Source organism: Chrysemys picta, chromosome 12, assembly GCF_011386835.1.
Source record: "Chrysemys picta bellii isolate R12L10 chromosome 12, ASM1138683v2, whole genome shotgun sequence".
NCBI classification, from domain to species: Eukaryota; Metazoa; Chordata; order Testudines; family Emydidae; genus Chrysemys; species Chrysemys picta.
The window spans coordinates 28,974,378-28,998,360 of NC_088802.1; the positions used below are offsets into that span (position 1 = coordinate 28,974,378).

The window sequence follows — 23,983 nt, forward strand, 5'->3', positions numbered from 1 at the left end:
TTTCTTTTCTGCCGCTAAGAGTTGTGGGAAGACAGAGGGGGTCACAGGGCATCCTGGGTCCTGTCCCAATCCCCCATGATGCATTGCTTCGCATCCCAGCAATCCTTTGTGCTTCTGTCCACATTTGGCACCATCTTTCAATGGTTTGTGTACTGGGTGATCTGCCTCTTCAGGCTGCAGGAATGGATCCTGCACTGTTGACCAATATGCTGCTTACTCTGACTAACACGTCACGAGTGGCAGTGGAGTTAGTCCTTAAACTACAAAGGCAAGAGGAGTATGACATTGATTTTGCCACACATAGTAGCTACGACACAAGATTGCTTGTGGCATTCATGAAGGTGCTGACCACAGTGGAATGCTGCTTTTGGGCTCGGGAAACAAGCACTGAGTTTTGGGATCATATCGCAATGCACATCTGGGATGACGAGCAGTGGCTGCAGAACTTTCGGATAAGGAAAACCACCTTCATGGGACTGTGTGATGAGTTTGCCCCTACCCTGCGGCGCAAGGACACGAGAATGAGAGCTGCCCTCTTGTTGAAGAAGTGCGTGGCGATTGCACTGTGGAAGCTGGCTACTCCAGACTGCTACTGATCGGTCACTAACCAGTTCGGAGTGGGAAAGTCGACCGTTGGTCTCCTGTTGACAGAAGTGTGCAGGGCCATTAAGCACATCCTGCTCCAAAAGACCATGACTCTGGGCAATGTGTGTGACATTGTGGATGGCTTTGCACAAATGGGCTTCCCTAACTGCGGAGGGGCGATAGATGGCATGCATATTCCAATTCTGGCATCAGACCATATAGCCACCAAGTACATTAATCGGAAGGGGTATTTCTCAATGGTTCTCCAGGTGCTTGTGGATCACCATGGGCATTTCACGGACATTAACGCAGGCTGGTCTGGAAAGGTGTATAACGCATGCATCTTTCAGAACACTGGCCTGTTCAGGAAGCTGCAAGCAGGGACTTTTTTCCCAGACCAGAAGATCACTATAGGGGGAGTTGAAATGCCCATTGTGATCCTGGGAGACCCTGCCTACCCCTTAATTCTGTGGCTCATGAAGCCATACACGGGGCACCTTGACAGCAGCAAGGAGCGGTTTAACAACAGGCTGAGCAACTGCAGAATGCCTGTTGAGTGTGCTTTTGGTCGTTTTAAGGCCTGCTGGCACTGCCTATATGGGAGGCTGGACCTGGCTGATGACAATATTCCTATGCTTATAGCCGCGTGCTGTACGCTCCATAATATTTGTGAAGAGAAGGGTAAAAGCATCACTCAGGGCTGGATCACTGAGGCTCAGTGCCTGGAGGCTGAAATTGAACAGCCAGAGACCAGGGCTATTAGAGGGGCGCAGCGTAGGGCCATAAGGATCAGGGATGCCTTGAGGCAGCAATTTGAAGCTGAAAGCCACTAATATTTGTTGCTATGCTCGGGAGCGCAGTGCTTGTAATGCTAGGAGGTGATTGTGATTGGTGCAGACGATGCACTATGAAAGTGTAAGAAAATTGCCAGTTGCTTTGCAGGTCTCTGTTTGCTTTCAGTTAATGGAATAAAGGTTGCTTTCAAACCAAAACTATTTTTTTATTAAAAAACAACAACCGGAGGAGAGAGACAAACAAAAAAACACATCAGCACTGAGGGGGATGGGGGAAGGGAGGATCCCAGGAGGAGGTGGGGTTCTGGAACGGTTAAAGATTTGTGTATGTCCAGGTATCATATACAACCTTCTCCTTTGGAGTACAATGCAGCAGGTACTGTACTTCAGCTAAACTGCAGAGGGATGGGTGTTGAATGCAGTAGGTACTGGGAGTCTGCAGGGCTGGACTGTGACGGGGCAAGAGTGGAATGCAGTGATTACAGACTGGAGCCAGGAGGTTGATAACAGTGTGTTGGCGGAGTCTGGGAGGTGCATGGAAAAGAGTTTTGCAACAGCGGCTGCAGGGGAGGGTGGGCATGGAGCCGCTCAGTTTGCAGTGCTAGTAGCACCTGGAGCATGTCTGCTTGGTGCTCCATAACATTTAAGAGCTGCTCCATGGTTTCATTCTGGCACGCCGTGTTCTCCTTTCGGTCCCTCTTCTCGCTGTCCAGCCACTTCTTCAATTCTTGGCTTTTGGCCACAGAGTGCATCATAACATCACACAGAAAGTCCTCCTTAGTTCTTCTTGGCCGCTTTCTAATTCTGTGCAGCCGTTCAGCCGCCGATAACAAAGAGGGAGGCTGGACTCCCAAGGTCATATCTGTGAAGTTTAAATACAACATTTTACAGAAGCAGTATTGTTTGCAACACACAGACCACTGATTTAAAACACAGCCAGTACTCACACACCTGTCACTAACTGAGGCCTGGTCTACACTACGAGTTTAGGTCGACTTTAGCAGCGTTAAATCGAATTAAGCCTGGACACGTTCACACGACGAAGCCCTTTCTTTCGACTTAAAGGGCCCTTTAAACCGGTTTCTTTACACCACTTCCAACGAGGGGATTAGCGATAAAATCGGCCTTTGCGGGTCGGAATTGGGGTAGTGTGGACGGAATTGGACGTTATTGGCCTCCGGGAGGTATCCCACAGTGCTTCATTGTGACCGCTCTGGACAGCACTCTCAACTCAGACGCACTGACCAGGTAGACAGGAAAAGCCCCGCGAACGTTTGAATTTAATTTCCTGTTTGCCCAGCGTGGAGAGCACAGGTGACCATGCAAAGCTCATCAGCAGAGGTAACTGTGATGGAGTCCCAGGATCGCAAAAGAGCTCCATTATGGACCGAACAGGAGAAGTACGGGATCTGCTCGCCATATGGGGAGATGAATCAGTGCTAGCTGAACTCCGTAGCAGTAAAAGAAATGGCAAAGTATTAGAAAAGGTCTCCAAGGCCATGAAGAACAGAGGCCATAACAGGGACACACAGCAGTGCCGCGTGAAAATTAAGGAGCTACAGCAAGCCTACCACAAAGCCAGAGAAGCAAACGGAAGTTCCGGGGCAGAGACACAAACTTGCCACTTCTACGCGGAGCTGCATGCCATTCTAGGGGGTGCAGCCACCACTACCCCAACCGTGTGCTATGACTCCCTCACTGGAGAAACACACAGGGAAGAGGGTTCGGGGAACGAGGAAGATGAGGATGGAGGTAATGTAGGTAGCTCACAGCAGCAAGGAAGCGGAGAAACTGGTTTCCCCAACAGCCAGGATATGTTTGTCACCCTGGACCTGGAACCAGTAACCCCCGAACTCACCCAACACCCTGAGGGCACACAGGGGACCTCTGGTGAGTGTACCTTTGTAAATATTACACAGGGTTTAAAAGCAAGCGTGTTTAATTATTAATGATTAATTGGCCCTGGCAATCGCGGCCAGTACAGCTACTGGAAAAGTCTGTTAACGTGTATGGGGATGGAGCGGAAATCCTCCAGGGACATCTCCAGAAAGCTCTCCTTCATGTACTCCCAAAGCCTTTGCAAAAGGTTTCTGGGGAGGGCAGCCTTATCCCGTCCGCCATGGTAGGACACTTTACCACGCCAGGCCAGTAGCACGTAGTCTGGAATCATTGCATAACAAAGCATGGTAGCGTATGGTCCTGGTGTTTGCTGGCATGCAGACAACATCCATTCCTTATCGCTCTTTGTTATCCTCAGGAGAGTGATATCATTCACGGTCACTTGGTTGAAATGGGGTGATTTTATTAAGGGGACATTCAGAGGTGCCCGTTCCTGCTCTTCTGAACAGAAATGTTCCCCGCTGTTAGCCACGCGGTGGGGGGAGGAGGGGTGAAGTGATCATCCCAGAGAATTGGCTGTGTGGGGGAGAGGGGGTTTAGTTGGGTTTGTGCTGCATGTTAACCCGGAAACTGCAGCCCCTCCTTTTACATTGAAAACCCATTTTAAATGGCCAACCCAATTCATCCTTGATATGGGAAATGAGGGCGCTGCTGTTTGAAACCATTCCCACATGTTAAGAAGGTTAAAAAAGGCAAAAGACTGTGGCTTACCATGGCTGCCTGCAAGCCGAAATCTGTTGCCTGGCACTGCGTGAGTGATCTCTCACAGCAAACCGGCAGGCCCTCACTATAAGAGGAAAAATGCGACCTTGTAACGAAAGAGTGTACCCATTGTTCTCTAAAATGTGTCTTTTTTAACCACCTCTCCCTTCTCCTCCACCAGCTGCAAATGTTTCTCCTTCACAGAGGCTAGTGAACATTAGAAAGAGAAAACGGAGGACGCGGGACGATATGTTCACGGAGCTCCAGATGTCTCCCATGCTGATAGAACACAGCAGAATGCGTGGAGGCAGTCAATGTCAGACATGAGAAAAGCACAATATGAACGAGAGGAGAGGTGGCGGGCTGAATCGCGAGATGAACAGAGCAAATTGCGGGCTGAAGATGATAGGTGGCGTCAGCTTGCAGACAGAAGGCAAGAGTCGATACTCCGTCTGTGGGAGCATCGAACTGCTATGCTCCAGCGTATGGTTGAGCTGCAGGAAAGGCAGCAGGAGCAGAGACCGCCGCTACAGCCCCTGCGTAACCAACAGCCCTCCTCCCCAAGTTCCATAGCCTCCTCACCCAGACGCCCAAGAACACGGTGGGGGGGCCTCCGGCCACCCAGTCACTCCACCCCACATGGTTGCCCAAGCATCAGAAGGCTGGCCTTCAATAAGAGTTAAAGTTTTAAAATGCAGTGTGTCCTTTTCCTTCCCTCCTCCCCCACCCATCCCGGGCTACCTTGGCAATTATCCCCCTAGTTGTGTGAGGAATTAATAAAGAATGCATGAATGTGAAATAACAATGACTTTATTGCCTCTGCAAGCGGTGCTCGAAGTGGGGAGGGGAGGGTGGGGTGGTTGGTTTACAGGGAAGTAGAGTGAACCGGGTGGGGGGGGCGGAGGGTTAATCAAGGACAAAGAAACAGAAGTTTCACACCGTAGCCTGGCCAGTCACAAAACTCGTTTTCAGAGCTTCTCTGATGCGCACCACACCCTGCTGTGCTCCTCTAACCGCCCTGGTGTCTGGCTGCGCGTAATCAGCAGCCAGGCGATTTGCCTCAACCTCCCACCCCGCCATAAATGTCTCCCCCTACTCTCACAGATATTGTGGAGCGCACAGCAAGCAGCAATAACAATGGGGATATTCTTTTCACTGAGGTCTGAGTGAGTCAGTAAGCTGTGCCAGCGCGCTTTTAAACATCCAAATGCACATTCCACCACCATTCGGCACTTGCTTAGCCTGTAGTTGAACAGGTCCTGACTCCTGTCCAGGCTGCCTGTGTACGGCTTCATGAGCCATGGCATTAAGGGGTAGGCTGGGTCCCCAAGGATCACGATAGGCATTTCAACATCCCCAACGGTTACTTTCTGGTCCGGGAAGAAAGTCCCTTCCTCCAGCTTTCGAAACAGAGCAGAGTGCCTGAAGACACGAGCATCGTGTACCTTTCCTGGCCATCCCACGTTGATGTTGGTGAAACGTCCCTTGTGATCCACCAGGGCTTGCAGCAGCATTGAAAAGTACCCCTTGCGGTTTATGTACTCGGTGGCTTGGTGCTCCGGTGCCAAGATAGGGATATGGGTTCCGTCTATGGCCCCACCACAGTTTGGGAATCCCATTTCAGCAAAACCATCCACTATTGACTGCACGTTGCCCAGAGTCACTACCCTTGATATCACCAGGTCTTTCATTGCCCTGGCAACTTGGATCACAGCAGCCCCCACAGTAGATTTGCCCACTCCAAATTGATTCCCGACTGACCGGTAGCTGTCTGGCGTTGCAAGCTTCCACAGGGCTATTGCCACTCGCTTCTCAACTGTGAGAGCTGCTTTCATCCTGGTATTCTGGCGCTTCAGGGCAGGGGAAAGCAAGTCACAAAGTTCCATGAAAGTGCCCTTACGCATGTGAAAGTTTCGCAGCCACTAGGAATCGTCCCACACCTGCAACATGATGCGGTCCCACCAGTCTGTGCTTGTTTCCCTTGCCCAGAATCGGCGTTCCACGGCATGAACCTGCCCCAGTAACACCATGATTTCCACATTGCTGGGGCCTGTGCCTTGTGAGAAGTCTATGTCCATGTCAATTTCCTCATCACTCTTGTCGCCGCGCTGCAATCGCCTCCTCGGCTGGTCCGGGTTTCGCCTTGGCATGTCCTGGCTCTGCATATACTCCAGGACAATGCGCGTGGTGTTCATAGTGCTCATAATTGCTGCGGTGATCTGAGCGGGCTCCATGATCCCAGTGCTAGCTATGGCGCCTGGTCTGAAAAAAGGCGCAAAACTAGTATCTGACGGACCAGGGGAAGGAGGGAGGGAGGGAAGGCCAAGTGACGACATGGCATACAGGTACAGAGAATTAAAATCAAGAAAGGTGGCTGTGCATCAGGGAGAAACACAAACAACTGTCACACAGAATGGTCCCCCCAAAGATTAAACTGAAAACCCTGGGTTTAGCAGGCCGTTGATTTCACGGAGGGAGGGGAAGCAAATGAATACAGAACAAATCTATTTTTTACATCTTAAGCTGGCAGCCGACGGTGCAGCATGACTGATAGCCACTGCAGTACGATGACGATGGATACCAGTCATAATATGCCATCTTCTACCAGAAGGCAAGGGGCTGCTGCTGTGTAGCAATGCAGCCCCACGTCTGCCAGCCCCACGTCTGCCAGCACCCAGATCGCCCTCGGCCTCTTCTGGGTGCTTAGCAGACAATACTAGGCGATTGGCAGAAAGTAGCATACTATGACTGATAGCCATCATCATCGAGACAGTAGCATGTCTGCTCAGGTGCCCATGATTGACAGCCACTGCAGTATGACGACGACGGTTACCAGTCGTAATATACCATCTTTTACCAAAAGGCAAGGGGCTGGTGCAATGCAGCCCTACAGCTGCCAGCCCCACGGCTACCAGTCATGCTGCACCATCTTCCGCCAAAAGGCAGTTAGCTGCTGCTGCTGCTGTGTAGCAATGCAGTACCACGTCTGCCGGCACCCAGATGACATATGGTGACGGTGAGCTGATCTGAGCGGGCTCTATGCTTGCCGTGGTATGTTGTCTGCACAGGTAACCCAGGTAAAAAGGCGCGAATCTATTGTCTGCCAGTGCTCTGACGGAGGGGGAGGGGCCTGACGACATGTACCCAGAACCCCCCCATGACACTGTTTTGCATCATTCAGGCATTGGGATCTCAACCCAGAATTCCAATGGGCGGCAGAGACTGCGGGAACTGTGGGATAGCTACCCATAGTGTAATGCTCCGGAAGTCGACGCTAGCCTCGGTACTGTGGACGCGGTCCACCGACTAGAGCACTTAGAGCATTTTATGTGGGGACACACACAATCGGCTGTATACAACTGATTTCTATAAAACCGGCTTCTATAAATTCGACCTAATTTCGTAGTGTAGACATACCCTGACTGACCCCAGGCAAGCACACATGAGCCACAAGACTCCCAAAATGGTGAGTAACCACAGGGGCAGCCCAAGACTCTCAAAATGGTGAGTAACCACAGGGGCAGGGGAAATCAGTGTTCCAGGACTCTACTGTACACTGGGCACGTGGCTCTTGGAGAGAGCCAGCACTGTAGGGGGGGGGCCTTATAATCATTACTGTCCCCACATTTTCCACAGGCTGTGTTCATTATGGAAGATATCTCGCTGCTGAGGGTGAGCAGGGAATCAAGGGAGGGTCTTCTCCAAGACTACAGCTTCCACCCTGGCTCTTATGCGGCTCGCCTGTGTGCAGCAATGTCCCCCCTCCCCTCCCAGTGATGGCACATTGGCACGGGAAAGTTACCCTTAATGGGGCAAGAAACAAAGCAGCTCTGCCAAAGAACCTGAAGCAGCGGATTGCCCAGTATCTCCATGACAGTTTCTTGGAGATCTCTGAGGCAGATTCCCGTGAAGTGAGGGAGTCAATCAACACCCTGTTCTGCCGCTCAGACTAGGCATGTGGTGGTACATGCATCATACAGACACAAGCCTGCTTTCTGCAACCCTCCTGCCCCCAACAACTCGCTTCAGCGATTCCCAAAATCAAAGCCACTCACCAGGTGTCTCCTCTCCTGTGTGCTTCACCAAGCTCCGACCGCTGTGACTGGCTAGCCTGCTCCGGGGTAGAGAAGAGCTCCTGGTTGCATGCCTCTCTGACCTCCAAGTCATCCTCTGCCTCTGGATCCCCCTCCACATCCGCATGCAAGATTTCCTCTTCCTGGCTTGGTCCACTCTTGACTGGCATGCGAGCCACTGACGTATCCACTTTGGCCTTCGCAGTGGAGGTGGGGTTGCCACTGAGTATCGTGTCCAGCTCCTTGTAGAACCGGCAGCTCGTGGGTGCAGCCTTGTGGTAGGCGTTCCGCAGCTCCTTCACTTTGACCCTGCACTGCAGTGTGTCCCGGTCATGGCCCCTTTCTGTCATGCATCGTTAAATCTGTCCGTAAGTATCATAATTCCTACAGCTGGAGCACAGCTAGGACTGGACAGCCTCCTCTCCCCAAATGCTGATGAGGTCCAGCAGCTCGGCATTGCTCCAAGTAGAGGATCGCCTGGTGTGTGGAGCAGGCCTGGCCACCTGGAAAGAGGTGCTGAGACCACTGCACACATCACTGAGGAAACAGGAAGAGGACTTTCAAAATTCCCAAGGAATTAAGGGGTGGCGATGATGGTTGGTTACCTGAGGGCAGGGAAGTAAAGTTCAAACCGATGACCAGAGAGGTGAGAACAGGCATTGTACGACACCTCCCGGCGGCCAATTGCAGTGCTGTAATCGACCAGGGTGTCTACCCCCAGCGCAGAAAGCTATACGCCTCTCGTCAGGGTGGTTTTTTACAGCGCTGCAACTGCGCAGTTTCTGCGCACTAAGTGGCTTGGCAGTGTGTACACCTTGGGAGTTACAATGCAGAAAGCTGCTTTACGGCACAGAAACTTGTCAGTGTAGACAAGGCCTTTAAAATCATGGGCTTCTCTGGCCCTTCATTCCAGTCTTCCCCTCTTGTCTTTTCATGCCTCTTTTAACTGTCCTCATCTGAAGAGATGAATAATCGCCTTGTTATTTGGTTAATCTCTTGGTGCTTAGGCAACTATCTCCTTAATTTGGCCTATGTGGGGTTGCTTACAAAATGCACAGGATTGTGAGTCAGCCTTTGGCTTCTCACACTCTATCACAGCATGGCGTAATCAAAGTATTTGTGAAGGAGACTTGGTATTAGTGTTCCTTTCTGTAAAATAGCTCAAAATGCAGTACTAATGGGAGGAACCTATTGAGGTTGTGGAAAGAGTGAATGAAGTCATGGTGTACTGAAATGCCACAGCAAGTTTTCCCCCAGTCTATGCACATAAATAGGCTTAAAATCTATCCCAATAGAGACACCATTGTGAATACAATTTGTTTTGCTGAGACAACACACCTTATTGATTTGATAGCTGAATGCCATGATGACTCACTATTTGAGAGCACTGAGATATGTGAAGAGATTACACAGACTAAAAGGGTAGAAATTTTGGCTGTGCTGCTAAGCCACAAGCAGGTATTCTCTGGCATGCCTGGGATGATCCATAGTATTGACACTGTGGCAGTGCAGCCCACCCCCTGGTAGGCCAGACCGAACCATTGGAAAGGTGCAGGAGCAAATTCTTAAAGAAATGTAGTCTGCTGGATATCGGGATAAATAAAGAGTCTGACAGTTCCTGGGCCTCTCCTCTTGTGTTGGTACCTAAAAAAAAGATAAGACCAAAAGGTTTTGTGTTGAATATAGAAAACATAATGGAACAGTGGAAGTGAATGAGGTATTCTTCAAGCAGGTAACATGATTAGCTAATACATATGAGCTAGTATTAATGGGGGATTTTAACTTCCCTGATATCTGTTGGAAGATTTATACAGCAAAACATATGTCTTGCAAGTTCTTAGCATGTGTTGGAAACAGCTAGAGGGGCATCCATTTTGGATCTGGTTTTGACCAACTAGGATGAATTAGTTGTGAATGTGAAGGTGATTGGGAACTTGGGAGGAAGTGCTCATGATCCTATGGAAAGGAGGACATGAAAACGCAAAATAAGAACACTGCATTGCAAAAGGTAGATTTCAATCAACTGAGAGACACAGGAGGGAAGATCCCATGGAGACACCAATTAGGAAGAAAAGTAGTCGAAGCGGGCTGGCAGTTCCTATAAGGTGTAATACTAGAGACTCAACATCAAGCTATTCCAATGCAGAGGAAAGATAAGAAGAGCCACAGGAGACCAATGTAGCTGCACAAGGAGCTTTTTAGTTACCTAAAAACCAAAAGGGATGCATACAGGAAATGGAAGAAGGGGCTGTAACAAAGTTGGGATTTTCCCTTGTTATGTTCTATGTGAGTCTTACTGTTTTGCATGAATGCTGTGTGTGCCTCAGTTTCCCTGTGTATTGCACAAATGTCTAGCTGGTGGGAATAAGCGTGTGTGACTTTTGTGGGGCTTGCTCCAGCTGCCTGCATGGATGCTATGGCTGCCCCTTCATAACCTGAGACCCAGGAGGGTGATGCGACCAGGTGACTCTTAGCCCAGGAAGTGAGACAAAGGCCAGAGGAGAAGCAACGTGCAGGGCAGGGGCCAGACAGCTGGAAGAGAGTCAGTCTTGACTGGTTTGGGACTCTGGGCTCCCCTCCCCACAAGATGGACTTGGCTGAAAGTCACTGATTTTTGTGCTAACAAGTTCTGCCCTATGCTGTGTTCCTGTCGACTAATAAACCTTCTATTTTACCAGCTGGCTGAGAGTCACTGCTGACTGTGGAGTTGGGGTGCAGGGCCCTCTGGCTTCCCCAGGAGCCCCGCCTGGGCAGACTTACTGTGGGAAGTACACGGTGTGGAAAGGGATGCTGATTGCTTCGAGGTCAGACCCAGGAAGGTTGAAGCTGTGTAAGCTTCTTGCCCTGGAGACAGTATGCTCACAGAGAGGAGGCATGCTCCCCCAGAGTCCTGACTGGCTTCATATGGAGTAGTTCCAGAGCATTGGCCCAGTGACTCTGTGACAGGGGCATATCACCAAGGAAGAATGCATGAGAATAGTGTGAGCATGTAGGGACAAAATCAGGAAAGCAAAGGCAAGGATTGAATTACAACTGGTAAGAAATGTTAGAGACAACAAAAAGGCATTCTTCAAATATGTCAGGCAAAAAAGAAAGATCAGGGATGATGTGGGTCCACTGCTCAGTGGAGAAGGTGAGCTGGTAACAGAAGATAAGAAAGCAGAGCTGCTCAATGTCTACTTGTTTCAGTCTTCACACAAAAACCATGTAAATGGAGAACTAGCAATGGTAATTTAGACAATAAAGGGGAAGGACTGCAGATTGGGATAAGTAAAGAACACGTCCGAGATCTTCTGACTATTTTGAACGAATTCAAATCAGCAGGGCTGGATGCTATTCATCCCAGGGTGCTGCAGGAATTAGCTGAAGAAATTTCAGAGCCACTGGCAATAATATCTGCAAACTCATGGATGACAGGAGGGGTCCCAGATGACTGGAGCAGGGCTAACGTGGTGCCCATCTTTAAAAGTGGCGGGGAAGGAGGAGCCAGGGAACTATAGATCAGTCAGCCTGACTTCGATACCTGGGAAGCTACTAGACCAATGTATGAAACATTCTATTTGTGAATACTGGAGGATAAAGAGGTGATCACTAGCAGCCAGCATGGATTTACCAAGAACAAATCATGGCAAACCAGCGTGATTTTCTATTTTGACAAGATAGCCAGTTTGGTGGACAGTGGAAATGCAGTGGACATAATACACCTGGACTTTAGAGACAGTTTCCAGGTATAAATTTATGTTTTTTGGCATCAACTTCCTTCCATTCACAAACAAAAGTTATTTTTTCAATTCATCTAATGTTTTATCCAATTTTAATTAATCCTCTTTGGAAGTGGCATTATTCTGTTCTGCAATGAGATCTACTAATAAACGGTTCCTATTTTAGATTAACTATACCACTTCTGGCAGTCATCCCACTGTTATCCCATGCTGCATTGCTGCATGTCCAGATTAGTCTGTGTATTTACCTCACTGCCCTAGGGCCATCATGACCAGCTGCCATCACCCCATTTAAATGCTTGCTCTTTCTCAGTTCTACTCATGGGAAGCTGACACAACTGGAGTCCCACTCATGGGAAGCTGACACAACTGGAGTCCCATGCCCATTACAGCAGATATGCACCATGTTTCTGTTTGATCCCATCTGGTGGTCATTCACTGCCTTGCTCTCTACGGAGATGAGCACACCCAATTCTATCCGAACAAGAATCACTGGATTGTCAGGATCTATAAGTGACTGGCAGAGCACAAGCAGGAGAAGGGTCACTCCTGGGAGATGGCCCAGTGCTGCACCAAAGCAAAGATGCTCTGTCAGAGCTACAAAAACACAAGGGATGCAAACAGGACCTCCAGCAATGCTCCCAATGCCTGCCCTACTATGAGGATCTAGGCTGGACTTTTGAAATGAGGCCACCACTGAATGCCAGCATGGGACTCTGGGCACTTTGGAGTCAACCCCACAAGAAAATTAGGTGACCCCAGATTCTGACTAGGAGAAGATTTTCTTAAAGAGCCAGTGCATCTTTGGCATGCCTGAGCCAGAGATCCAGGGGCTGGAGAGCCCCCAGAATCCAGGAGACCCATCCTGAGACCATAGGCACCAACTTTTCCAGGTACCAGTGGGTGCTTGACCTCCTGCCCCCACCCTGACTCCACCCCTGCTCCACCCCTCCTGCCTTTGCTCTGCCCCATTCCAACCCCTTTTCCAAAGTCTCCACACCAACTCTGCCCCTCCCTGCCCCTATTCCAGCCCCTTCCCCAAATCCCCACCCTGGCCCTGCCTCTTCCCCACCTCCTCCCCTGAGCGCACCATGTTCCCACCCCCCCCCCCCCAGCCCCAGTGCTTGCTGCTACGAAACAGCTGTTTTGCAGCGGCAAGCACTGGGAGCTAGGGAGAGAAGCAGGGACAAGGCGCGCTCAGGGGAGGAGGCAGAGGCGGAGAGGAGGAGGAGGTAAGCTAGGATGGGGGACTGGTGGGTGCAGAGCACCCAACAATTTTTCCCCATGGGTGCTTCAGCCCTGGAGCACCCACGGAGTCAGTGCCTATGCCTGAGACTGTTGTGGAGGGGAGCTCTACTAGAAAGTGTTATGTACTGTATTTCAATACAACTATATAGCTGGATTTAAACAACTTTGTTCCAGGTACTGGCTGGACAGATGAGAGTTATGACTCTCTCTCTCTCTGACTGCTCTGTCTCCTCCCCTCACCCCCCCATCTTGAGTGGTAAAAAAATGGCCCCCATGCCAGAGACTTTAAACTCTAAAGGATTTATTTCCCTGAACTATGAAACCCCTCAACTAGTGGCCAAACATGCCATACCCTCAACCTGTTTTCCCATTATGCTTATTGCTCACCCTTTCTCCCAGACCCCTGCAGCCCTCCCTCCATCTTCAGTGAAGATGATGGCACTGTGATGGTTGAAAAAATGTAACATGTTACAGGACAGGCATGTTTATTGTAGCAGAAGATACAGAAAGAGAAAAAGCAATAGAAAAAGTCATGTGGCTCACAGAGTGGCCAGTGCCCTGAGCTATTAGCTACCTTTCCTTTTTCAAACTCTTACTTATATGAAGATAATGGCACAATTAATTAGATGGAATTATGAATTAATTGCTTCTCATCTAACTAGCTCAGGAAAACCAGGAACTAATGTTCTTAACCTGCAGCAAGGGAGATTTAGGTTAGATATTAGGAAAAACTTTCTAAATATAAAGGTAGTTGAGCTCTGAAATAGGCTTTCCAAGGGAGGTGGTGGAATAGAATCATAGAATATCAGGGTTGGAAGGGACCTCAGGAGGTCATCTAGTCCAACCCCCTGCTCAAAGCAGGGGCAATTCCCAACTAAATCATCCCAGCCAGGGCTTTGTCAAGCCTGACCTTAAAAACCTCTAAGGAAGGAGATTCCACCACCTCCCTAGGTAACCCATTCCAGTGCTTCACCACCCTCCTAGTGAAAAAGTTTTCCTAATATCCAACCTAAACCTCCCCCACTGCAATTTGAGACCATTACTCCTTGTTCTGTCATGTGGTACCACTGAGAACAGTTTAGATCCATCCTCTTTGGAATCCCCTTTCAGGTAGTTGAAAGCAGCTATCAAATCCCCCCTCATTCTTCTCTTCTGCAGAATAAACAATCCCAGTTCCCCCAGCCTCTCCTCATAAGTCATGTGTTCCAGTCCCCTAATCATTTTTGTTGCCCTTTGCTGGACTCTTTCCAATTTTTCCACATCCTTCTTGTAGTGTGGGGCCCAAAACTGGACACAGTACTCCAGATGAGGCCTCACCAATGCCGAATAGAGGGGAATGATCACATCCCTTGATCTGCTGGCAATGCCCCTACTTTTACAGCCCAAAATGCCATTAGCCTTCTCGGCAACAAGGGCACACTGTTGACTCATATCCAGCTTCTTGTCCACTGTAATCCATAGGTCCTCATTGCTGGAGGTTTTTAAGAACAGGTTATGCAATTTCTTATCAGGTATGATCTAGGTTTACTTGGTCCTGTCTCAGTGCAGGAGGCTGTACTTGATGACTTCTTCAGGTCCCTTCCAGTCCTACTTTTTTTATGATTCTATGAATGGACTAGTGTTATAAAACTGAATATAAAATTGAAACAGCTATGAGAAATAATCAGAATGGGATTCCATTAAATATTCATAAACCACATCAAGAGGTTGTTTGCCCTAATTAAGAATAACTAGTAACTAAAAATTATTAACATAATTTAAAAGCTAAACTTAAAGCAATAGTATCAGAACATAGAATCATAGAATACCAGGGTTGGAAGGGACCTCAGGAGGTCATCTAGTCCAACCCGCTGCTCAAAGCAGGACAAACAACCAAGTATAAACTCAGTAAAGCAAATAAATTACAACAATTATACTTCAACTTGATATTCAAACTTTTAAACTAACACTGAATAAAACTAGATAGGCTGGGTAGGAGAATATAACTGAAAGTATTGTCAATGTAACAAAAACTAGCAAAACCATTGCTGCTACTTTTACTTCTGTCTCAAAAAGGTAGTATTTTGAGGCTAAGCAAGATTTTTAAGGCAAAATCAGAGTCATCTGATTACTACAGCTCGAAATTCAGCAGAGTTTAGATAAACATGTCTAGCTGGAAATTACTACAATGACATACAAAAGTGGGGGTACAAGAATCACCCAATGTGATTATTATACAACAGTGCAGAGCAGAGAGGATTAGTTTTGATTTAGTGGAGCTAATAGGCAATTTTACAAGTGTGAAAATTCAGAAAGCAGTTTGATTAACCATGGTATTCAAATGACAGCTAATCAAGCAGGCTGAGAGAGTATTCTTAGAGTTAACAGACAGGAAGATCCTGGTGATTGAAGTAATTGGCAGAAAAGAGAGAGAGCTTATTAAACATAATTCTGTATACCAATGAGTAAACACTGTTCAAGTGTAGAAAGAGAACTATCACAAAGTAACCTACTTTTGGTATTTAAAATAGACAAAGATAAACTAGTTAAGTTACCACCCCAAGGGTGAAATGAGGCTAGTGTGGAATATAAGGTATTATCACATTTGTTAACTCTTGTAGTTAAAAACACATCACACAATTAAAATTAGAATAAAAGTATTCTAAAATTTAGAACATAAATATTGACTAAAGATGTTGAAGTTAGAAGATAGCTTTTCTCACTCCCACATAGAGTGTAATGTTGTAAGGGAGAGAGATCTAAGGCTTGAGCTACATTAGGAAATTAGGTTGGTCTGACTACATTACTCATTGGTCTGAAAAATCCCTCCTCTCTCAGCTGCACATTTAAACTGATCTGACCCCCCGGTGTAGAAAGTGCTAGGTCAAAGGACGAAATCTCCCATTGACCTAGCTACTGCCTCTCCAAGAGATGGAGTACCTATGCCATCGGGAGAAACTCTCCCATTGATGGAGGCAGTGTTTTCACTGAAACACTACAATATTTTTCATAGTTGGGTGGAAGTTGTTGGAAAATACCAAAGTCATATAAGCCTAAGTAAGAGTTCCTACTGTCCCAAGAGTCTGGATTTATGGAATAGATCTGAACTCCAATGGGTTCAGTGTTCTAAGGAAACAATAATTATGCTCTGAAAGAACAAATTCTGACTTCATTCAAAGTGCATAAATTCCCTATGGAATTTTAGCAACAAGCATGGATTTCCTAAATCCTTCTGCACTTTTTACTAGGTGGAATTTCTCACCCTGCCTTCTGTTGTTCAGTGTGAAGTCTCCTTCATGGTGGGACTTAGGATTCTGTCTTCAAGGAAACTTAGAGAGTCAATGGAGGAAAGGAACTGGACTCAATTACCTACCTTATGGGGTGGTTGCCTAACCACAATGCTGCAGAGTCATTCCAACTCTCTCTCTCTCTAGCCAAAGGACTCTTTTAGTATTTATATCCAGTGGAACTGTTTCATAAGGAGAAACTGAAGGATCTCTGTATCAGACTAACCCATAGTTTCGTGGCCAGGGCACACTCACATGAGAGGTGACAGATACCACTCAAATCCCTTTGTTTCATCAGATGGAGGGGGGACTTGAAGTCGGGGAGGTCTCCCACATCCTGGGCAAGTGCCCTAATGATGGGGCTAAAAGTTATGAGTGAGATCCTCCTTTCCCACCACAGCTGTTTTGTCTGAACACACCAACTGGCTTGGATGCCATCAGCAGAGGAGTGTCTAACTTCCCCAGTTCATGAATCAGAAACAGAGATAGGTGCCTATCTCCATGAGATGGGCAGGGCTTAGAACATACCCTTCTCATTGGCATCTCCTACCGATTAGCTTAGGCAGCTCCCCACCTAATGCAAAGGCTTTTGTGAATCACATTCTAAGATTAATTCTCTTCCCCTTCATTGTATAGGGAGCCTGGATATCTAACTTGGGCTTTGTGGATCCCAGTGTTGTTCCTGTGAACAACCTAAAAGTTAGGCATTATAATTATCTGAGTGTCACAATGGTGGATTTGGGCCTAAAACACTATCAAGAATAAATGAGAAGTCATAGTATATAACATAAAGATTGTTCTAGATGTGTAACACCTGAATGGAGCATGATCAGTGTTCAGAACTTCTCAAGAAGTTACAATCTAATCCCATTCTAGCCTCTTGCTCTGTACAACTCTGTCCCAATAAAGTGATTTCATTTTCTGTTTTAATAACTACCCATTGCATATCCTCATTACATGGCTATTCCAACCTAGTCTGAAATTCATGGGAATTGGAAAAGGTCATCCCTAACAAGGGCACTTCTATGATGTGTGTCCTTTGTGGAATTTCTTATGAGGTTTAGGCTCTGCCAGAAGCATTTCCCACAGTTGGGTCACTTATAGGGTCTCTCTTCCCTGTGGGTTCTCTGATGTGATAGAAGATGTGAGCTCACACTGAAGCTTTTTCCACACTCCCTGCATTTGTAGGGTTTCTCTCCTATGTAGATTCTCTGCTGTTGACTAAGAGTTGAGCTTCAACTGAAGATTTTCCTTCAGTCAGAGAAGATATAGGGCTTCTCTCCTGTGTGGATTGTATGATGTATAATAAGGGCTGAGCTCTGACGGAAGCTTTTACTACAGTCCATACACTTGTAGGGTCTCTCTCCACTGTGGATTCTCTATTGTGTAGTAAGGGCTGAGTCGTTCTGAAACTTTTCCCCCACTCGGGACATTGAAAGAGTTTCTCCCCCATGAGATTATTTGGTGAATAATAAGGTTTGACCTCTCTGAAGCTTTTCCTGCACTAGGGGCATTCATAGGGTCTCTCTTCTGATGAGATAGGACCTGTGAGCTTTGACTGAATCTTTTCTCACACTCACTGCATTTGCAGTGTCTCCCCCCATGTTGATTCTCTGGTGATTAGTGAAATCTGAACTCTGAAGCTTTTCCCACAGTTGGGGTAGTTATATCATTACTTTCCTGTGTGGATTCTCTGATGTTTAGTAAGGGATGAGCTGTGACTGAAGCGTTTCCCGCAGTTGGGGCAATTATAGGGTTTCTCTCCTGTGTGGATTCTCAGATGTCTAATAAGGTGTGAGCTCTGACTGAAGCTTTTCCCGCACTGGAGGCATTCATAGGGTCTCTCTCCCGTGTGGGTTCTCTGATGTGATAGCAGGTGTGAGCTCACACTGAAGCTTTTCCCACACTCATTGCATTTGTAGGGTTTCTCTCCTGTGTGGATTCTCTGGTGAGTAATAAGAGTTGAGCTCCTACTGAAGTTTTTCTCACACACAGGGCACTCATAGGGTCTCTCTCCCGTGTGGGTTCTTTGATGTGATAGAAGCTGTGAACTTTGACTGAAACTCCTCCTGCACTTGGAGCATTCATAGGGTCTCTCTCCTGTGTGGGTTCTCTGATGTGACAGAAGGTGAGAGCTCACACTGAATCTTTTCCCGCAGTCACTGCATTTGTAGGGTTTCTCTCCCGTGTGAATTCTATGATGTTGAATAAGGGTTGAGCTGCAGTTGAAGCTTTTCCCACAGTCAGGGCAATTATAGGGCTTCTCTCCTGTGTGGATTGTATGATGTGTAATAAGGGCTGAACTCTGTCTGAAGCTTTTCCCACAGTGCAGACACTTATAGGGTCTTTCTCCTGTGTGGATTCTCTGGTGAATAATAAGGACTGATTTCCAAGTGAAGCTTTTCCCACAATCCCCACAAGTGTAGGGTCTCTCTATAGTGGGGTTTCTCTGTTCAACAGTTTCTTTGATTTTCTTGACCCGTCTGCTTCTGAGAGTCGATTTAGCCCATCTCTCCCCTGAGTGGTTTTCCTGCTGCCTCTCTGGCCTGTGCTGGCTCTCACAGATGTCTGGCTCCTCAGGATTCTGGGAAATGTCCTTTTCAGCTCTTCCGGATACCATCCCATGTAGATCCACTTGCTCAGGACCTTCCTGCTGAGGATTCTCCTCCTCATTCTCACTCATCATCCCCTCACCTTCTGAAATAGAGAGAGAATCCAGACAGGAGTCAGTCTCAGTGCTGGGGGGAAGGGAACAGGAAAGGGGATCAAAACCAAATAAGTGCTAGGGCGATTAAAATATCAGCAGCTGAATCCTATTAACCCTCTGTGATCCTAAGAGCAACCCAATGCCAGAAGGCCAGGGGCTTCCTCTAGCAGTAAGTTTCAATTGGTCTGGCCATCTCATGCACAACAACTCACTATTGTTATACAGGAACTCCTCACTTAACGTTATCTTGGTTAATGTTGTTTCATTGTTACGTCGCTGATCTATTAGAGAACATGGTTGTTTAAAGTTGCGTGATGCTTCCTTATAACATTGTTTGGCAGATGCCTGCTTTGTCCACTGCTTGCAGGAAGAGCAGCCCATTGGAGCTAGCTGGTGGAGGCTTGGAACCAGGGTGGGCCGACAGCCCCCCATCAACTCCCCTAAGTTCCCTATGCAGCAGCCACCCAGCAGGCTATCAATTGCCGGGCAGTTCAGGTGTACCTCCCCACACTGTTGTGTGCTGCTTCTGCCCTCTGCCTTGGAGCTGCTCCCAGGAGCCTCCTGCTTCCTGTGCAGGGGGTGGGCGGGAAGAGGGGTGCTGATGTCAGGGTGTCCCCCTCCCCCTGCCCCCCTCTCCTGTATCCCATCTCCACAGAGCGGGGGGCATGAGACAGGGCTCAGGATGGAGGGAGCTTGCTGGCAGCAACTGCTATCTCAACTTGCTGATCTACTTAAAAAGGCAATATACTTAGAGTGGGGTCAGCATACTTAAAGAGGCAATACGCATCTTTCTCTCTCTCTCTCTCTCACACACACACATACACACAGTGTGTGTCTCTATCTCACACACACATGTGCCCCCCCCAGCACTTTGGAAAGTGGAGGGAGTGGTGTGCTCCAGTGGGATAGCGTGGGTTCATCATCATCTTCAGTTCCACAGGGAATGTTTGTAGCCACTGCCATGCATCTATTGTGTCTCCTCCCTCCATTCGTACTGCCTTGTAGAGTGTGAGGCTACATTAACAACAATATGTTAACCCTTGAGGGCTCAGCCGAGTGCTAGTTCATCATTTAGCAGCAAGGCATTCCCTGGGACAGGTCCAGCCTTAGGATTTATGGGGCCCTATGCAGTATTATTAAACTGGTGCCCCTATGCCCAATGGCAGCCCGAGCTCATAGCCCGGGAGAGGGGGTAGGGATGAGTCAGCAAAGGATATCGAGCTGCCCGGCCTGCCTCACAGCGGCGGAGAGTCACAGTTCCCCACAGAGACCCCCATACCCTCTCCTTCACGCAGAATGCACGGTGCTGGTGCATTTGATTTTGTGAATATGGTCCCTTCCTAAGGAGACTGCAGCGTGCATTGGGTGTGCAGGAGCCAACCCACTCTTACCTGCTGTCATGGGCAGTGGGTGAAGCTGCCACTTGGGGAGGCTAGCTCCCCAGCCCACCTCTTCTGCATGTGGCCCCACCCATATTTCACCCCAGCTCTACCCCAGGCCCCACCCTCTCCCCACTGTCTCCCTCCTCTCTTCCCTCCCCCTCCCTGCTCATCCCCTTCCAGCCAAATCCCTGAACCCAAATGAAGCAAATGACATTTGAAAAAAACACTCTTCTGCAATTTCTTTCTAAAGAAAATGGAACATGTTTTCCACTGCAAGCCAGATGGTGAAGACTCAACATGCAGTAGGTACCTAATTAAAAGCACAAAATTTAGGAATAAAACATGTCAGTCACAGGTTTTTTGATATTCCCTTAAATTTGTCAGAGATTTATTTGCAAAAACTTTGTAGTAAGAGCAAGTCAGCTGTCCTGCTGAATACAACATTAAATATTACGGAATACTGATGCAGCTCTTCTCTGTTTCACATTTTCTTAATCAGTATTTCTAAGCCAATTTGATATTTTAAATGTACTCTTAAGCCTTCATAAAGTAATCATTCCAGATTACTACATATTTAACTCTCTGAAACAAAGATGTTATTTTAAATTAATCAGTCACAGACGTTTAGTGTGTCCATAACAATGTTCATTGCTTTTAGAAAAAGGGAACACTAATTTACTTTGTGTGATCTTCATAACAATAGACATGTTTATGAAATTTCACCAACTTTAAAAAATATGTTTCCAAAGATTTTAGGCATAACAAAGGATTTTATATTTTACTAAGGTTCTGATTTTGCTGGAGGGTTCTCTTAAAACTAGTTAATCAAATAGTCAGAAGTAAAGAAAGGGAAACTTGTTTGTCCAGCTACCTGGAAGGAAAGGGGTGTTGTCCCTTTAAGTGCTCTCTTCAACAGGGGGGTGAAGGGAGAAAGGGATGGACAGAAAGGACAGGAAGACTTTGGAAGCAAGTTTTTTTCACTATAGTAATTAAAATTAAAATAATGAGGAGTACTTGTGGCACCTTAGAGACTAACAAATTTATTTGGGCATAAGCTTTATGCCCAAATAAATTTGTTAGTCTCTAAGGTGCCACAAATACTCCTCGTTCTTTTTGCTGATACAGACTAACACGGCTACCACTCTGAAACCTAAAATTAAAACGTGTATTTTAGATAAGGGTGGTCTTTTGAATTATTTATTTAAAAAACTATATGTCTGAAGATACAGGCATTTAAGGCTAAAGATGAATACTCAGATTGTGCATCTAAAAATCTATGCAAGGATTTTTTTAGAGATGTGATTTTATAATCTTCAGCAACACACTAATGAAATATTTGTAAAGCAAATTTTAAACTAAGGCCCTGTAGACTAACATGTTCTGAGTAAATATTACAGTCATGTACAACTGTTTTTGTCAGTAAATTCAGAAACTGACTGTATATATCTGGGGGTTGGCAAATGCCTGTTAAATGGCTTCATTACCACTTGAATGGCTCTTTGAACAGTTTCAATGAACAGTTTCATTGAACAGTTTCAATGTTGTGCTAATAGGTCTGGCAGGCTGGAGGCTTTTTCACTTTTAAGTTACTAGATCCCCTCTTGAGGAAGACTCACCAGGCTGCAGCAGCCAGCTGTGGTGGGTGCTTGCAAAAAGGGTCAGAACAGGAATAGGAAGAGGCAGGAGGGTGTACATTAAGATCCAGGGGTGCCCCAATTTTTTGGGTGCCCTACACAACCACATATGCTGTATATGCCTAAGGATGACCCTGCCCTGGGAAATGTACCACCCTCTTCCACCCTCTGACTCCACAACCTCAACCAGGCTTCACAATCATCATTGCTGTGTACAGTATTAAATTGTTTGTTTAAATTCATACTGTATATTTATATATATAAAAAATGTCTTTTGTCTGGCAAAAAAAATATTCCTTGGAACTTAGCCCCCCCCCATTTACATTAATTCTTATGGGGAAATTGGATTCACTTAACATTGTTTTGCTTACAGTAGCATTTTTCAGGAACATAACTACAACATTAAGTGAGGAGTTACTGTAATCTGTATCTAAAAGGTGTCATGTAATATGGCACTGGAAAACTAACAACTCGCTGATCATTAATATTCTTTTGTGATGTACATACTACAAAGGACATGATAGATATACACGTCCCTCGATCTGCTGGCAATGCTCCTACTTATACAGCCCAAAATGCCGTTAGCCTTCTTGACAACAAGGGCACACTGTTGACTCATATCCAGCTTCTCGTCTACTGTAACCCCTAGGTCCTTTTCTGCAGAACTGCTGCCTAGCCACTCGGTCCCTAGTCTGTAGCAGTGCATGGGATTCTTCCGTCATAAGTGCAGGACTCTGCACTTGTCCTTGTTGAACCTCATCAGATTTCTTTTGGCCCAATCCCCAATGCTCTTATATATCTGGGAAAAGTGAATCTTTCAACCAAGGGGGTTCAAGTCTCTGGGAATTGAATATAGGTGAGAAACCTGCTTAGGCCTGGTCTACACTACGGGTTTAGCAGCGTTAAATCGAATTAAGCCTGGACACGTCCACACGACGAAGCCCTTTCTTTCGACTTAAAGGGTCCTTTAAACCGGTTTCTTTACACCACCTCCGACGAGGGGATTAGCAATAAAACCGGCCTTTGCGGGTCGGAATTGGGGTAGTGTGGACAGAATTTGACGTTATTGGCCTCCGGGAGCTATCCCACAGTGCTTCATTGTGACCGCTCTGGACAGCACTCTCAACTCAGATGCACTGACCAGGTAGACAGGAAAAGACCCGCGAACGTTTGAATTTCATTTCCTGTTTGCTCAGCGTGGAGAGCACAGGTGACCACGCAGAGCTCATCAGCACAGGTAACCGTGATGGAGTCCCAGGATCACAAAAGAGCTCCAGCATGGACCGAATGGGAGGTACGGGATCTGCTCGCCATATGGGGAGATGAATCAGTGCTAGCTGAACTCCGTAGCAGTAAAAGAAATGGCAAAGTATTAGAAAAGGTCTCCAAGGCCATGAAGGACCAGGGCCATAACAGGGACACACAGCAGTGCCACGTGAAAATTAAGGAGCTACGGCAAGCCTACCACAAAGCCAGAGAAGCAAACGGAAGGTCCGGGGCAGAGCCGCAAACTTGCCGCTTCTACGCGGAGCTGCATGCCATTCTAGGGGGTGCAGCCACCACTACCCCAACCTTGTGCTTTGACTCCATCAATGGAGAAACACACAGGGATGACGGTTCGGGGAACGAGGAAGATGAGGATGGAGGTACTGTAGGTAGCTCACAGCAGCAAGAAAGCGGAGAAACCGGTTTCCCCAACAGCCAGGATATGTTTGTGACCCTGGACCTGGAACCAGTAACCCCCGAACTCACCCAAGACCCTCAGGGCACACAGGAGACCTCTGGTGAGTGTACCTTTGTAAATATTTGTAAACATTACACATGGTTTAAAAGCAAGCGTGTTTAATGATTAATTTTCCCTGGCAATCGTGGCCAGTACATCTACTGGAAAAGTCTGTTAACATGTATGGGGATGGAGCGGAAATCCTCCAGGGACATCTCCAGAAAGCTCTCCTTTATGTACTCCAGGCC

General features: G+C 47.2%; 1 protein-coding gene across 1 annotated transcript in view; it reads right to left on the minus strand.

The window, feature by feature from the left end:
* Nucleotides 1-1,564: 1,564 nt before the first annotated feature.
* Nucleotides 1,565-23,983, minus strand: part of LOC101937991 (uncharacterized) — an 83,934-nt gene continuing 61,515 nt past the window's right edge. Inside the window, exons 8-9 of the transcript XR_010591701.1 lie at nt 8,036-18,986; nt 1,565-2,241 (exon numbers count right to left, since the gene is read on the minus strand). The gene's annotated coding sequence lies outside the window, so the exon portion shown is untranslated. The remainder of the gene's footprint in view (nt 2,242-8,035; nt 18,987-23,983) is intronic.